Here is a 16,332-nt window from a genome sequence, read left to right on the forward strand (position 1 = left end):
GGCCCTGGGAAATGTGCTAACTGTGAGCAGCCGTGATTTGGGGGGGAGTTGTTTTTAATTTTTACTTTTTGGCTGCAGCATGTGAAATCTGAGTTCCATGACCAGGTATCAAACCCTTGCCCCATGCATTGTAAGTGTGGAGTCTTAATCACTGGACTCCCAGAGAACTCCCTAGGCTGCTAGATTCTGGGATGAGATTTTGTTAGAGCCTTAAACCCAGAAACACTGACAAAATCAAGGGACTCAAGACCACACAGCTCTCTCCAGGGGCTGAGTTGTCACAGAACACCTGAGTATGTTGCATTACCCTGGCTGGTGGGTCTATCCTCCCACTCTGAACATCATGGTATGTTGGGGCTAGAATTAAATTTAGCAGGCTGTCAGTCTGTTTATTTGTCTGAAGTTGGTGAAAGTGGTAGAAATCCAAGGATATGTGAATCAGAATCTGCCTGCCAATGGAGGACACACAGGTTCAATCCCTGGGCTGGGAAGGGCTCGACTGCTTCTCCAATGAGTCATGTCACATTGTGCATGACTACTGGGAAACTCTGGGACTCCTGGAAAACTTATGGGCTTCCCAGGTGGCACTAGCAGTAAAGAACCTGCTTACCAGTGCAGGAGGCGTGAGATGCAGGTTCGATCCCTAGGTTGGGAGGATCCTCTGGAGGAGGAAATGGCAACCCGCTTCAGTATTTTTGCCTGGAGAATCCCTCAGACAGAGGAGCCTGGTGGACCATGGTCCATAGGGTCGCACAGATCAGACACGACTGAAGCGACTTAGCACATGCTACACACAGTAACAAATAAGACTACCAAATGTCAGTTTATGATAATAAAGACTTACTTCTCACTCCTATGTCCCAAAACGAGTCAGCTGCCAATTTGTTCTCCATACTGAAACCAGGTTCTCCAGGGGAAAGGCGTTTTCTGAAGTCGCCTCTTCAGGGAATATTTCAGGTCAGTGAGACCGAGGGAAAGAAAGATGGCAAACTGTTCTTACTGTCACTTCCGCCCGCTTCCCGTCGGCCGAGGGGCCCACAGCTGCTCTGGAGTTCAACAGGACAGGCTTTTATAGTCCTCTTAGGGAGGAGGGTCAGAATATTTGGTGATGAGTCTATCAGTCTACTACGATGAGTCAAGACTTCTAGGGGACATATTTGGATCTAAAATCAGAAGCCATGTGCAATGGGTAAAAGTGGAGGCTGAATTAGCAGGGAAGACCAGTGAAGCTGGACTCCACCAAAACTGGAGAAACACAGGAACTCACAGCAAGGGTGACCCAAGGGTGGTGACCATAGATACGCTGGGTGTTCTTATCCACTGACCTGTGACTGGTGGCACATGGATGAACTGGATGAATGTGCAGGCTGGGGGAGCAGAACTCACTAGGGTTCATCAGGGCAGTGTGAGCCACACATTTTGCTGGCCTAAATTAGAGTTGCCCTCACACTGTCTTGTCTTCAGCTCTGTAGACACGGATCACCCTGGAGGAACTGAGGCAGCACGCTGTTACACAAGTGATGGGTTCTAGAACGCTTCCCATGTCTACAGCCTTAAAGGGTCCTTTTAGAACCTTACTTTTTTTTCCTTTATACATTATGTTAGTGGTAACATGATGTATACAGAGAAGGCAATGGCATCCCACTCCAGTACTCTTGCCTGGAGACTCCCATGGACGGAGGAGCCTGGTAGGCTGCAGTCCATGGGGTCGCTAAGAGTCAGACACAACTGAGTGACTTCCCTTTCAGTTTTCACTTTTCACTTTCATGCATTGGAGAAGGAAATGGCAACCCACTCCAGTGTTCTTGCCTGGAGAATCCCAGGGATGGCAGAGCCCAATGGGCTGCCATCTGTGGGGTTGCACAGAGTCGGATACGACTGAAGCAACTTAGCAGCAGCAGCAGCAACATGATGTATAAAGAGAGCTCCAACTCACCTTAAAGGGTTTTTGATAAAGTGAAAGTGTTAGTCCGCGTCTAACTCTTTGCAACCCCATGGACTGTAGCCTGCCAGGCTCTTCCTTTCTCTTCAGGCAAGAATACTGGAGTGGGTAGCCATTCCCTTCTCCAGGGGATCTTCCTGACCCAGGGATCAAACCAGGTCTCCTGCACTGTAGGTAGATTCTTTAACATCTAAGCCACCAGGGAAACCCAAAAAGATGGTGCAATTAGGAAAGACTTGTAGATAGTAACATGTCTGTGATAAATAATGATTTACAATGAGCAGTAATCAAGATTGTTAGCTTTGTTTGTTTTTCCATTACCGAGAGCAATAGCAAGGTATACTCTGCTCAAAGAAGGAAAGGCAAACAGGGAGTCAGATCAGAGAGAGGAAAACAGGATCTAATGACTGGCCTTTTAGACCTTGAGAAAAAGCAGAAAGTGAGTTTGGTTCAGCACTGTCTACCATTCCTGTATTTAGTGTTCATCTCACGAGTTGGAGACACTTTGCCCCCCTCCCCCAGCGCCCTCTTATGTGACCTGCAGCGCTCACTCAGACCTGCTGGGTAGAGTAGACCCAGGGTAGACCCTCTCAGGCTGGGGTCTCCTCTCTAACATTCTCTCTTCTCCACTATCAAAATATCCATTCAGTTCCCTTGTTTGGGGACTTGGCTTAAGAGCAATACCCGAGGAATCCGTAGATAGACTAATTCATACTAAAGTATAAGAGACTGTAATCAGTCAACAGGTTAACCTTTCCCAGAAATATTTGCATTTCAAAGCTTTCCCAGGAAAACACTTTGACTAAACAAATAGTGCCATAATAGTGGAATATGAGGCAGTGTGGCTTGCCTGTGGAGGATCTTTTTTGTTAGGGGGGTCATTTCTGGATCATTCCCAGTCCCTTCTAAACGACCTGTGTTTATCACATCCTCATTTGTTGGCACCCAGCTTGACACACAATTCAAGCAGCGTGGACGCTGTTGGCTTCTGCACAGTACAGGGCTACTTCCAGCCAGACTGAATTTCAAGTGCCGTGGCCAGGAAGAAACTAGTAATTATAACTGCATACATAGCATCAGGCTTCACAACAAGAAAATCATGATCTCTTAAGTAGTTTCTTACAGATTAGCATGTTAGTCGCTAAGTTGTATCTTTGCGACCCCAGGGACTGCAGCCCGCCAGGCTCCTCTGCCCACTGGATTTTCCAGGCAAGAATACTGGAGTGGGTTGCCCTTTCCTTCCCCAGGGAATCTTCCAGACCCAGAGATCGAAACTGTATCTCCTGCTTTGGCAGGTGGATTCCCACCTGGGAAGCCCATGGATTAATATAGTTGATCCTTAAAAAGTGCAAGATGGGGGCAGGTCAGGTTTGTTGCTCCCATTTAATGGATGCAGGAACTGAGATTCAGAAACATTAGGTAACTTTTCTAAGGTCACACAGCTGGTCTCCCCGTACCTATTCCGGTGCATATCCTTCATGTAGTGCTGCTCTTTCAGCATCTGGCACTACCTGGACTGCAGGCACTTGGGATTTGGGTCAGGCAGGGCCAAAGTGCAAAATGGTAGGGGTGGTGTCATCAGTCAGAGCCCGGGGTGTGTGGCCTCCTCCAGCTCAGCAGTGGGGTTGGGGGTGGAGGGACAAGGACTGCTTTCTATATTGGTTTTCTGCATCTGTGTGGGTATTGACTTCCTTCTCAAAGGGTTCCATCTGCCTTCTACCTAATTATGTTATTAATCTTCATCCTAGTCTTTTGAGGACTTTTATCCCTGTTCTATAGAGGTGCAGGTTTCCAGGGTTACCAGAAATCCAGAGATTGAAGCTTTTCTCTGGCTTTCTTGTAAAAGTCCTTGTCAGTGGAAATCTGACTTTTCTCCACTTTTGTTTTCTGGATGGTGTGTCTCGCACCACTTTTCTGTTTTATTTGTTCTTGCAATTAATTTGTTAAGAATAATCCCTGAGAAGCTGTTTTGTGCAGAAGAGAATATAAAATAAATTACAGGCCCTGTGTCCTCAATGACACTTAAAAGGGAAAAACCAACAGCTCCTACAGCAAGGGCAATATCACGGGGTGGGGGTGGGGGGCAGCGCTCTGCTCTTGGAACCAGCAGAGCGGGGGCGGGATTAGGTCTCCGTCTCTCAGGGACTGGCTGTGTGGTCCTGATATAGTTGAGTAAATGCTTCCATCTGAGTCTCAGCTGCTTCCTCCGTGTGATGGGGAAATAGTAACAGCCACTTTGATCTGGGAGGATGTGAAGGGAGGCTCCTTCACGGGGGCTCCTCAGACCTTAATGTGCATGTGAATCGCTTGTGGGAAAGGCAGCTGAAAATGCAGATTCTGAATGACTAAGTCTGAAGCCAGGGCTGAGAATCTGATTTCTACCAAACTCTCAAGGGATGGGACCCAGGCTGAGAACCACTGTCTAAAGGGGCCAGCATGCGGCCACAGGCACCTGTGAGTGTCCGAACACTGAAGGGTGAGAGAATCAGAGCAGCATTTGTAAAGCTTCCTTGATTCATATGTAAGATCTGCTGCAGAGCAGTGTATAAATAGATATATTTTTTATATTTTCTTATTATGGAAGTAATGAGTGGTAGTTGTGGACACAAGGCTAACTCACACCCTAGCACTTCCCTTGGCTGACATTGAGACTGATTTATAGCTCCAGGGGCTAAAGGTTTGACAATATCCTAGCATCCTACTGCACAAATAGTTAAATTATACTCAATCCCCAGGACATGTGTGATTAAAACAATGAACTATTTCAGTCTCCCTGGAAGACCTGTCAGTACAAAGTACCGTAGGAGTAGGAAGAAGACAAATTTGGGAAGCGGAAACTGTATTTCAAAAATACCTCCCACTGAATGTAAATTAGTAGGCTGTTATGGAGAACAGTGTGGAGGCCCCTTAAAAAACTAAAAACAGAGCTACCATATGACCCTGCAATCTCACTCCTGGACATATATCCAGAGAAAAACATGGTTCAAAAGGATATATGCACTCCAATGTTCATTGCAGCCCTGTATACAGGGCTAGATCACTCATCTAGAGCCAGACATCCTGGAAAGTGAAGTCAAGTGGGCCTCAGAAAGCATCACTATGAACAAAGCTAATGGAGGTGATGGAATTCCAGCTGAGCTATTTCAAAACCTGAAAGATGATGCTGTGAAAGTGCTGCACTCAATGTGCCAGGAGATTTGGAAAACTCAGCAGTGACCACAGGACTGGAAAAGTCAGTTTTCATTCCAATCCCAAAGAAAGGCAATGCCAAAGAATGCTCAAACTACCACACAATTGCACTCATCTCACATGCTAGTAAAGTAATGCTCAAAATTCTCCAAGGCAGGCTTCAGCAATATGTGAACCGTGAACTCCCTGATGTTCAAGCTGGTTTTAGAAAAGGCAGAGGAACCAGAGATCAAATTGCCAACATCTGCTGGATCATGGAAAAAGCAAGAGAGTTCCAGAAAAACATCTATTTCTGCTTTATTGACTATGCCAAAGCCTTTGACTGTGTGGATCACAAGAAACTGTGGAAAATTCTGAAAGAGATGGGAATACAAGACCACCTAACCTGCCCCTTGAGAAACCTATATGCAAGTCAGGAAGCAACAGCTAGACCTCGACATGTTCCAAATAGGAAAAGGAGTACGTCAAGGCTGTATATTGTCACCCTGCTTATTTAACTTCTATGCAGAGTACATCATGAGAAACGCTGGACTGGAAGAAACACAAGCTGGAATCCAGATTGCCAGGAGAAATATCAGTAACCTCAGATATGCAGATGATACCACCCTTATGGCAGAAATGAAGAGGAACTAAAGAGCCTCTTGATGAAAGTGAAAGAGGAGAGTGAAAAAGTTGGCTTAAAGCTCAACATTCAGAAAACGAAGATCATGGCATCCGGTCCCATCACTTCATGGGAAATAGATGGGCAAACAGTGGAAACTGTCAGATTTTGTTTTTGGGGGGCTCCAAAATCACTGCAGATGGTGACTGCAGCCATGAAATTAAAAGACGCTTACTCCTTGGAAGAAAAGTTATGACCAACCTAGATAGCATATTCAAAAGCAGAGACATTACTTTGCTGACTAAGGGTCCGTCTAGTCAAGGCTATGGTTTTTCCTGTGGTCATGTGTGGATGTGAGATTTGGACTGTAAAGAAGGCTGAGCACCGAAGAATTGATGCTTTTGAACTGTGGTGTTGGAGAAGACTCTTGAGAGTCCCTTGGACTGCAAGGAGATCCAACCAGTCCATTCTGAAGGAGATCAGCCCTGGGATTTCTTTGGAGGAAATGATGCCGAAGCTGAAACTCCAGTACTTTGACCACCTCATGCAAAGAGTTGACTCATTGGAAAAGACTCTGATGCTGGGAGGGATTGGGGGCAGGAGGAGAAGGGGACCACAGAGGATGAGACAGCTGGATGGCATCACTGACTCGATGGACGTGAGTCTGAGTGAACTCCGGGTTTGGTGATGGACAGGGAGGCCTGGCGTGCTGCAGTTCATGGGGTCACAAAGAGTCGGACACGACTGAGCGACTGAACTGAACTGAACTGATACAACGGCTAAGACATGGAAACAACCTAAATGTCCATTGACAGAGGAATGGCTAAAGATGTGCTACACATGTACAGTGGGACATTACCCAGCCACTGAAAAGAATGAAATAATGCCATTTGCGGCAAACATGGATGGACCTGGAGACGGTCACACTGAGTGAAGTAAGTCAGACAGAGAAGGAGAGATATTGTATGGCATCCCTTATATGTAGAATCCAAAAAGAGATGATACAAATGAACTTGCCAAGCAGAAAAAGACTCCCACACTTGGAGAATGAACTTATGGTTGTTGGCAGGGACGGGGGGAAGGGACAGTTAGGGAGTTTGGAATTGGCATGTACACACTGCTATATTTAAAAGGGATAACCAACAAGGACCTACTGCACAGCACATGGAACTCTGCTCAGCGTTGTGTGGTGGTCTGGGTGCTATATAAGTTTGGGGGAGAATGGATACATGTGTATGTATGGCTGGGCCCTTCCCTGTTCACCTGAAATTGTAAAAACATTGTTTATTGTTTGGCTATACCCCAATACAAGATAAAAAGTTTAAAAAAGTCCCACCAACAGTTTACATTGTCACATAAATTGTTGCTTGGGATGGCAAGAAATTTGCTGTTTCTATTTGCCTTAAAGTTTGATGGATTTTTGGCCTAGAGAAAAAATTTCTCTTTCCTCGTTTGTAGGAAGCAAGCAAAATTCTTGTTATGGTCAACACCATATTCATTTGTATTCCACGTCCAAATTCTCCATCCCACCCCTAGGCATAGGACAATCTTGGGAAGGGTTGTAGGCCAACCATGCCGCTAATCCCAGGCTCTGTCATCTTCAGAATGATAAGTCAAAATTGCACAGTGCTTTATGGTTGAAAAAGCACTTTAATTTTACATTATCTTATCTGATCATTATGACTCTGCTTTAAGCCAGATAATATTATCTTCATTTTCAGTTTTGGAGAGCTTATGTGATGTGCCCAAGGTCATACTGGCAGGAGCAGATCTTGAAGGCAGAACTGTCTTTTGACTACTTTTTTATTGCTCTTTCCACAATAATATATCAGTCTTTGTTCTAGAAAGATATCTGTTCAACCCTATACTCACATTAGAAGCTTTTTAAAAATACTGGTGTCCAGGTCCTATCCCAGATCAACTAAGTCAGAATCTTTGGGATGGAGCCAAAATCCATCTGCATTTAAAAAAATTGTTAGAGTGATTCTAATGTGCCTCCAGAAGTGAGAAGTCAGTTCTCAGGAATAGGTTTTGGGAACTGCTAGAGGAAATATATATATATATATATATATATATATTTTTTTTTTTTTTTTTGTCAAAGAGAGGTATCTGTTTATGAAGCGATAGATATAGTCGTAGTACTTGGTTCTTTGTATGTGCGATTTCTGGTACCTCGTTCAAGACCAGGTAGGGGGGTAGGAAACCGAAGTTACAGCATCCCTGTTATGGGTCAGGTGCTCTGTTGGTCATCTAACTGCCTTATACCTCAGTAGGACTGGTATCACTAATATTATGTCATTTGGCAGAGGAAGGCATTGAGACATACCAACGTTAAGTAATTCTTGCAAAATCATACAACTTGTAAGTATCAGATATGGGATCTGAACCCATATCTGTCAAGTGTATGCATGCTAAGTTGTGTCTGACTCTTTGCAACCCTATGGACTGTAGCCCACCAGGCTCCTCTGTGCATGGAATTCTCCAGGCAAGAATAGTGGAGTAGGTTGCCGTGCCCTCCTCCAGTGGGTATTCCTAACCGAGGGATTGGTCCTAGGTCTCCTGTCTCCTGCATTGACAGGCAGGTTCTTTACCACTAGCGCCACCTGGGAAGCACATGTAACTGTCAGTGCCAAAGCCCAAATGTGTTCTGCCATGCTGATGGTTCTAAACCCTGGCTGACATTTGCAGCAACATGGATGGACCCAGACAGTATCATACTAAGTGAAGTAAGTCAGACAAAGACGAATATCATACGATGTCACTTATATGTGGAATCTAAAAGAAAAAGGTTCAAATGAACTTATTTACGAAACAGACTCATGGACATAGAAAGCAAACTTATGGTTATTGAAGGGGCAAGGGGATGGCAGAGGGATAAATTAGGAGTTTGGGCTTAAGCAGAAACAAACTATTTATAAAACAGACAAGAAACATGGCCCTGCTGTACAGCATAGGGAACTATTGATACAGTCAAAATCCTGTTATAAACTTAATGGAAAAGAATATGAAATAAACGAAAAAAGCCTTGACTGAGATTCTGATTACCTGGACTGGAGAAAGGGCAATACATCATTATGTTTCAAAAGCCTCCCATGAGACCCTAACAGGTAGTCAAGGCTGAGAGTCCCTGCCCAGCACTATCCTGCCTTCCCGAAGTGCTCAAAACACATCCACCGAACGCGAGAGTGCTGGGGAAGAACTACATCCATCCACACACATCTCTCCCCATCCCTCTAATGCACGCTAGGAGGGAAAAACACTGTCATTCCACAGTGAACACTTTTTAGAACAGGGAGTCTAGTCATTTAAATGTCCATGTCGAGCCTTTCTTGAGAACTTGTGCCCGAGGGCCTGTAGCTCCAGGTGACTGGTCAGAGGGAGGCGGCAGAGTGGGGAGGAGAAGGCCCAGAAAGCTGGGCTAGGGGATCACAGAGACAAACTTGGACACCTTCACAGTTTTACCTGGAGTCAGTCTGCACTAGGAAGCAGTCAAGCATTGGCAAGCAGCTGTGATCGTTCAGGCCAGATTGTATAGGGGGTAGCCTTGCAACTGGGAGATTATCAAGAAGTTTTTGTTGTTCAATCACCGAGTTGAGTCTGACTCTTTGTGACCCCATGGACTGCAGCACAACAGGCTTCCCTGTCCTTCACTAGCTCCCAGAGCTTGCTCAAACTCATGCCCATTGAGTCTGTGGTGCCATCCAACCGTCTTATCCTCTGCCACTCCCTTCGGAGGTTTGCATGCTCAGTCGCTCAGTCAGGTCTGACTCTTTATGACCCCATGGATAGTAGCCCGCCAGGTTCCTCTCTCCATGGGGTTTTCCTGGCAAGAATACTGGAGTGGGTTGCCATTTCCTTCTCTACTTAAGAGGTTAGAAAACACCTTAACTCCCTGAGTCCTAGCATGGTCTCTGGGAGAATGGATTTGTATATTGAGGGAAACATTTTCCTCCTCGGCTTGGCTGCTGGCTCCTCTAGTCCTCGGTGAGCCCCGTGTGCACATGCAACATCGCATAGGTTTCAGTCTCAGGGAAATTGATTGCTGGGCACTTGCACTGCTTCCAAAAGCCACGTCCAAGTTATCATTATTATTTAAGATGACAATTAAGTGCTTCAGAATTATTCCTGTGAGGAAAGGCGTGGGGAGAGACTTGCATCTCTCTATGAGTATTCAGACCATGTTAGAAGAAAACCCAATATCAATTTTTACAATGTTTGAAATTTGCCCCAATGCAAAATTCTTAGTCTGTTGCCTTCAACTGGTTGCTCTCAACCTTCCTTGAACCTGAGACTCCAACCTTTCAATATCAGATTGAAGGTCTTAGCTCAATGACACCAACCTTGAGAAAGGAAACCTTAAGATCTGGATTAGACTGGGTCCAGGTGAATTTGTTTTTAGCCAAAGATTATATGCTGCATAAGCAGAAGGAGAATCATTACTTCAGTTAAACATTTTGGATCTTGTAAGCCAACATTTTAGGAAGGTCCCTTAATCTTTGTGAATGTTTGAGCTGAATTCAATAACTGTTGACTGAAAGAATATTTAACTACAAGATGCAAAATGGAGTAAACGTGAAAGTGATGGTCACTCAGTCGTGTTTGACTCTTTGTAATCCCTTGGACTATACAGCCCATGGAGTTCTCCAGGCCAGAATACTGGAGTGGATAGCCTTTCCCTTCCCCAGGGGATCTTCCTAACCCAGGGATCGAACCCAGGTCTCCTGCATTGCAGGCTGATTTTTTTTTTTACCAGTTGAGACACAACAGAAGCCCAAGAATACTGGAGTGGGTAGCCTATCCCTTCTCCAGCAGATCTTCCTGATCTAGGAATCGAACTAGGGTCTCCTGCATTGCAGACAGATTCTTTACCAAGTGAGCGATCAGGGACTAATCATATGTTCATCAAACATTAACCAAGCTGTTACTCTGTGTTAGGTTCTGACCTAAAGATGGCGGTATGAAGATAAGTAAGTTGCTGGTACCTTCATCCTAGAGGTGTCTAACCCAGCAGGAAGACTCACAATATTTCCTCAGCCTCCCCTGAAAAATAAGAGCAGCATTTTCACAGCTATTGATCAAGAGAGAGAGAAGGGAGGTGGCTGGCATGCGCTTTGTTAGCTCTCCATGGCTCCCTCCTCCTGAGACCTGAGCCACGCAGGAAGCAGATTGCAAGAAACCCAGCTTATGGTACCTCCTGACACTGAGAGGGTTTAGCTACAGCACTTTTTGGAGCTCTTCAAGGCAGTAATAATGCTTGACAACTTCTGTGGTGTTCTTGACCCTTTATTTGGCCCCTTAGAGCCACAGAGATCTCTTCTGGATCACATGCCTTACAGGCACTGTTTGGTTCACTTCACCTAATCCATCATAGCAAGAGGAAATCTACTGTTTCCCTGTTTTTCCATTATTATAGTGTAGCTCAATCAACTGGGGAAAGAATGCTGAGTCTTGACCTTCCACTCAGTAAGACACAGAGTAGGACTCCATCAGGCCAAGGGAAGGGTAGAGTCTGGAACATCTGGGTCTAGGCATTAACCTAGACCACTGGGTGAGGGTGAGCCAAAGACCCATGGGAATGGGATCTCAGTGGACAGGAACAGACAGAAGTCAGGTGACTCAGAAGTCTAGGAGCCAGGGAGAAAATGGGTTAATTTTCTGATCAGAAATAGGCTAAAAGTGAGAGGGCTGGGGAATCACAAAGAGCCATGACCCTCTTAGCTGCCGAGGTCAGGGTCAGACGAGGAGTTCAGAGAGGTGAGGAATGTTGGCAGCTGGCTTTCTTTTTATTCCCCCACCTCCCCTTGGCAGCTGTCTTGATAGGAATAAGGTCAACATTTGGGTGGGTGGATGAGCCTAGATGTGAGTTGAGAGGTGAGAAGGAAAAGTCACTGGTTAGGGAAAGGAAGATAGAGGCTATAGATTCTTAGCAAGCTGTTTCTATTTTTTAAAGCAGAGTAAATCCTTCCATATATATTCTTAGCCTTATTGTTGGATTAATCTCTGTGCATGTGTGTGTGTGTGTGTAAATATATATATATGTACATACATACATAGGTATATGTAATTTTTTTTTTTTCATGTTACCCGCCCAGCAGACTTGGAGGCTTCCAGGGTAGAGGCTCTAAGCTTACCTACCTAGGTTGGGCACACAGTAGGCATTAGTTGCTTTATCCAACTCTTAGTACAAGGTTCTTTACTGACCCCCTGAGGTGTCCAGGTGGAAGCGCAAACACTTAGGAGTGACATCTCTACAGTTACCCACGTCCTTTTTGGACCATGCTTCTGACGCAAGGGTCACACTGGCCTGCAAAGCAGTGTATAATGCTAGAGACTTTGCTGATATGTTCCACCAAAGTATCCTAGGGGATAATATTTACTGAGAACTGAAGGAGGCTTGGCCCTGTACTTATGGTGCTGACCTCAGTGAAAATCACCGTCAGTGCAGCATATTTCATCAAACCAGCCCCAAAGATGCGCCTCTCCTCCTCCTATTGCTGATGAGCTGTTCTCCAGCTGCTTCTGGAATTCTGCTCCAGGCCTTTTATTTGGATTTTCCCACTGGGCTGTCGATCTTTTAATGAGGCATGACATTTACTCTTCCTAATTCTCCAAACGGTGTGATACCGTGAAGCACTCTTAATTGGCTGCTCCATCTTTATAGTTTTTGTGAAGAAGGGGAAAAAGGGAAGGAGGGCAGGAAAAAGGAAAAGATCGGGGTGCATCAAGGGAGAGAAATGAAAGAAAAAAGTAGAAGAAAAGTGAGGAGAAATAAGAAAAACATATGAAACTGTTGACGGTTTGAGTTTTCCCTTATTCAGAAAGTGGTTTAAATCCTTCGGAGTTCCTCTTTCAAGCCAGTCCCTGTTAGAACTTGAAACAACATCTTTTCTGCCTGGGATACAAGCTGTAGGAAACTGCAAAGACACAAAGGCACCAGCCAGGGGCAGGGGAAGGGAGATGATTAGCTTTCTCATTTCTACCACTGCTTTGTAAATTTCAAAACAGAAAACAAAGACCCTCTCTCCTCCTCTCGGCCCTCCTGAGCGCCCGTGGCCCCGCTCTTCTCTCTCGGGTTCCCGCCCCCCGCAGCTGGCCGCTGCGCCCAGCCCCACGGCCTGCTCCTCGAGAGCTGTGCTGCCCCACAGAGCGGCTTGCTCTTCTGTCGACTCAGCGGGCACCCGCCAGGCAGGTCCTTTTAGCTTCCCTTCCGATGACTCTTCTAGTGATGCTACTGACAAAAGATGAAATGAAAAGCCAAAACCTAAGGTTCTTAGAAGACAAAATTCTCAACGGTGGGATCTATAACTGCCAAGCATTAGTGTGTGTGTGTGTGTTCAAGAGTGTGTGTGTGTGTTTATGTTTAGGACTGAGTGTGTGTGTGTGTTTATGTTTAGGACTGAGTGTGTGTGTGTTTATGTTTAGGAGTGAGTGAGTGTGTGTGTGTGTTTATGTTTAGGAGTGAGTATGTGTGTGTGTGTGTGTTTATGTTTAGGACTGAGTGTGTGTGTGTTTATGTTTAGGAGTGTGTGTGTGTTTATGTTTAGGAGTGAGTGAGTGTGTGTGTGTGTTTATGTTTAGGAGTGAGTGAGTGTGTGTGTGTGCATTATGTTTAGGAGTGTGTGTGTGTGTTTATGTTTAGGAGTGAGTGAGTGTGTGTGTGTGTATTATGTTTAGGAGTGTGTGTGTGTTTATGTTTAGGAGTGAGTGAGTGTGTGTGTGTGTATTATGTTTAGGAGTGTGTGTGTGTGTTTATGTTTAGGAGTGAGTGAGTGTGTGTGTGTATTATGTTTAGGAGTGTGTGTGTGTTTATGTTTAGGAGTGAGTGAGTGTGTGTGTGTGTATTATATTTAGGAGTGTGTGTGTGTGTTTATGTTTAGGAGTGAGTGAGTGTGTGTGTGTGTTTACATTTAGGAGTGTGTGTGTGTGTGTGTGTGTGTGTGAGGGAAAGATGTGGTGACAGAGAATGAAGAGGAGTCAGAGCTTGGATCTTCCTGATTATTTTTTTTTCCTGATGGTTTAGATTTTCCTCCTTGTCCCTACCTAGAGGGACCATTTTTTAGTGAAAATTCTATTGATTCATTTGAGGCTGTGCTGAGTTTTTCTAGTTGCAGCAAGCAGGGACTACTCTCTAGTTACAGAACTTGGGCTTGGTTGACCCTCAGTATGTGGGATCTTCTGATGGGATGAAAACTGATGTTCCTTGCATTGCAAGGCAAATTCTTAACCCCTGGAGCACCAGGGAAGCCCCAGAATGACCTTCTAAGCTTCTCTACCTGCCTTCGCTAGCTTCCTCCTTTAGCCCCAGGATGAGGATGCGGTGAGGAGTGGCTGCAGATACCGTGTCTTTTCAGTGGCTGTGGGGGTGACACAGGGGGAGGAGGGGAGAGTGAGGGTGGGATTCCGGGGGGGGCTTCAGACACAAGCTAGGTCTAATCCCAGCGTCAGCGCACGGCAGCCCTGCAAGCACCTGTGACAGTGAAGGTGTTAGTCGCTCAGTCGTATCCGACTCTTTGCAAACTCATGGACTGTCACCTGCCAGGCTCCTCTGTCCGTGGGATTCTCCAGGCAAGAGTACTGGAGTGGCTTGCCTTGCCCTTCTCCAGGGATCGTCCCAACCCAGGGATCAAACTCAGGTCTCCTGTTTGCAGGCAGATTCTTTACCTTCTGAGCCACCAGGGAAGACTTCTCTTATGACAGCACTGACACCTGAAATGGGAAAAAATTATATTATGCATCCAGAGCACTTAGAACACTATATGTTCAGTAAAAGCTCAATAAAGGTGAATATTATTAGCGTTTACTGCCTGGTGGGAAAGAGCTTTGAAGAAGTGTTTCTTATTTAAAGACACATGAGCAATGGTTCTGAAGAAATATGAACACTAGCGACACGTGCCCCCGACTCCCTTCAGGCTGAGGGCAGATATCAGAGAAGGAGAACGGGTCGCCTCTCAGCCATGGACTCCAGTAAGGCCTGTGGGAGAAGCGGGTCAACAGCGGTCCAGGATTCCATAAACAAATCAGGTTTATGTCTCATTTTCAATTAGGTGACTCTCTAGGTCTTTTAAAACCTGCTAAATCTACAAATAAGTGCTGGAGAGGGTGCAGAGAAAAGGGAATCCTCCTACAGTGTGGGTGGGAATGTAAATTGGTACAACCATTATGGAGGACAGTATGGAAGGTCCTTTAAAAACTAAAAGCAAAGCCACCACTTGATGCTGTAATCCCACTCTCAGGTATATCTCTGGAGAAAACTCCGACTTGAAAAGATACATACACCTCAATGTTCATTGCAGTGCTGTTTACAATAGTGAAGACACAGAAGTGACTTAAGTGTCCATCAACAGCTGAATAGATAAAGAAGCTGTGGTATATTTATACAATGGAACATTGCTCAGGCCTAAAAAGACTGAAATATTGCTCTTGGAAGCAACATGGATGGACCTAGAGATTATCAAACTAAGTGAAGTGAGTCAGAGAGAGACAAATATTACATGATACCTCTGATATGTGGACTCTAAAAAACAATACAAATGAACTTATTTACTATGCAAAACAGAATCAGACTCACAGACATTGGAAACAAACTAATAGTTACCAAAGGGGAAGAGTGGTGGAGGGATAAATCAGGAGTTTAGGATTAACAGGTGCACACTCTGCTGTGCTGTGCTTAGTCACTCAGGCGTGTCCAATTCTTTGCAGCCCTATGGACTATAGCCCACCAGGCTCCTCTGTTTATGGGGATTCTCCAGGCAAGAACTCTGGAGTGGGTTGCCATGCCCTCCTTTACTACTTATAAGATAAGCAACAAGAACCTATTGTACAGCACAGGTTCATAATAACCTATAATGGAAGAGAATATGGAAAAAATGTATAACTAAATAACTTTGCTGTACACCTGGAACTAGATACCAAGGGAACATTTCATGCAAAATGGGCTCAGTAAAAGACAGAAATTGTATGGACCTAACGGAAGCAGAAGATAGTAAGACACAGAAGAACTTTACAAAAAAGATCATGACCCTGATAACCACAATGGTGTGATCACTCACCTAGAGCCAGACATCCTGGAAAGTGAAGTCAAGTGGGCCTTAGGAAGCATCACTACTAACAAAGCTAGTGGAGGTGATGTAATTCCAGCTGAGCTATTTCAAATCCTAAAAGATGATGCTGTGAAAATGCTGCACTCAGTATGCCAGCAAATTTGGAAAACTCAGCAGTGGCCACAGGACTGGAAAATGTCAGTTTTCATTCCAGTCCCGAAGAAAGTCAATGCCAAAGAGTGTTCAAACTGCCACACAGTTACACTCATCTCACATGCTAGTAAAGTAATGCTCAAAATTCTCCAAGCCAGGCTTCAGCAATATGTGAACCGTGAACTTCAAGTTCAAGCTGGATTTAGAAAAGGCAGAGGAACCAGAGATCAAATTGCCAACATCCACTGGATTACTGAAAAAGCAAGAGAGTTCCAGAAAAACATCTTCTGCTTTATCGACTATGCCAAAGCCTTTGTTGTGTGTCACAACAAACTATGGAAAATCCTTCAAGAGATGGGAATACCAGACCACCAGACCTGCCTCCTGAGAAATCTGTATGCAGGTCA

The sequence above is a fragment of the Capra hircus genome, chromosome 29, assembly GCF_001704415.2.
Source record: "Capra hircus breed San Clemente chromosome 29, ASM170441v1, whole genome shotgun sequence".
In the NCBI taxonomy this organism is placed as follows: domain Eukaryota; kingdom Metazoa; phylum Chordata; class Mammalia; order Artiodactyla; family Bovidae; genus Capra; species Capra hircus.